Here is a 2,018-nt window from a genome sequence, read left to right on the forward strand (position 1 = left end):
CTCTGCTTCATTTCACTCAGGAGGAGGACGGCGTCATTTGTGGGGGGGCTGTGCTGCCCCGGCTTTGACCTGGTAGGCAGTAGGCCTGTTTCTCTTTCGGGGGCAGCCCCTGGGCCTCTCGGGTCAGCCAGCTGTTTCCACCTGTGGCCCACTAGGTGGACTCCCCACCCCCCCAGACCACCCACTCCCAGAGCCAAGAGTGGATGGAAGAACAGGGCTGGGGACCCTGAGGACCACAGCTGGTGGTGCTGAACCACCCTTCCTCGGTGGCTTTTGTTTTCTCTTGATCTTACCTCCTGGGTTACTGTTCAGAGTGTGCAGGTGATTAACTTTTATTTCCATAAGAGGAATTGGGCTGGAAGGACAGCCAGGGAGAATGAGGTTAGACATAGCAAACCCATCCAGGGTCAGTGAATACTGTGAAGTGTGAGCCTAACAGGTGACTCAGGGGTGGTAGACCTTGTTCTTGAGGATTTTTAGAAACGAGATCTCCATCATTTGGTTTTCAGCTAAAAGGCAGGGGCATGGACCAGTTGGCGTTAGGAAGTCCTTTCCAGGCCGGGAGGCATGGGTGTTGCCTGTTTATGTCGTGCCTGGCCTCCGTCACCCACTGGCTCCACTGTACGAAGCACCTGTCACCTGTGTGTCACTTGTCAACATCACCATGGCAACAGAAGCACAGCCCAAAGCAGAGACTATATTTCCCTGTCCCTGCCTGTCTTGTTTTCAGCTGCAGTAGTAGAAAGGCCAACAAAATAGAGCATTTAGATAACTATTAAAAACCACACATAGTAAGCTATGGAATAGGAACCGGAAGCATTATTTTAAGTGCTTTCAGAGTCACACATCAGTGGCTATTGCTCTGTTTAGAAAATCCTAACGAAGTCTTCAGCAAAAAAACACACCCAAAAACACATCCACTGAGGGCCTCTGGTGTGCAGTGTTGTATTAGACACTCTTGGAACCCTTCTTGGGAGAAGCGACCTGCAATAATATAGGAAAAGATAAAAGAAAGAGCACCAGGGCTCACAGGAACTGGCCCGTGATGGGTAAGAAAGGATTTGCAGATGTGGGGAGAGGCGTGGGGCAGCCAGAGTCCCACAAGTGCTTCCATTCTGCTGAGCAGATGGTGGTGGCAGACCCCGTTTGTCACCTGCTCCTCATCACCCCTTTCTTCCTGGCTAACGGAACACCGGTTTTATTGAGGGCCGCAGGGGGCTGGACCCCAAGCAGTGGACTGTATTTATCTAAGCCAACCACAATTATATTCCCCAGTTTCCCAGGCTCCCTTGCAGCTAGGGGGCAGCCACGTGTCCATGAGCTAGCTACAGGTACGTGTGCTGGGGGTTTCTAGGAAAGCTTTGCTTTCGTAACAAAAATATAGGAGGTGGTTGTGACAGATTAAGCTGGTGTAGCCCGTCCTTTTCTCCCCTTTCTCCCTGATTTGAACCTGAATGTGATGTCGAGCTGAGCAGCCATCGTAAGGCCTCGAAACGACAAGAAGGGTGAGAGCCAGTCCTCTGCAGAAGACCGAGGCCCCGGCAGCCTTGTGGAGCACCCGGACAGCCCGGCACGCACCTGCCTCCAGACTTGGCAAGTGAGGAACATAAACCTCTAATTTGTTTTGCAGTAAAGACCAGAGTTTAAACCAGGGGTGGGCAAACTTTTTGACTCGAGGGCCACAGTGCCACTTAACTTGTTTGAGCATTAAGTTTCTCATCTGTAAACTTAGAGTGTGAATACCCACCTCTCAGGGCTAAGTAAACATCATTACATAAAAGGGTACGGTCTTTTGTTTTTTTAGTTTTATTCATTTCAAACGGGCCGGATCTGGCCCGCGGGCCGTAGTTTGCCCACGGCTGGTTTAAACCCTGACACACCACTGACTAGATGTGTGGTCCTGGCTGTGCCACTTAACTTGTTTGAGCATTAAGTTTCTCATCTGTAAACTTAGAGTGTGAATACCCACCTCTCAGGGCTGTTGGATTAAGGATGAAGAGTGTTTGGTACGTACCTGC

This window comes from Myotis lucifugus, unplaced genomic scaffold, assembly GCF_000147115.1.
Source record: "Myotis lucifugus unplaced genomic scaffold, Myoluc2.0 scaffold_151, whole genome shotgun sequence".
NCBI lineage: Eukaryota > Metazoa > Chordata > Mammalia > Chiroptera > Vespertilionidae > Myotis > Myotis lucifugus.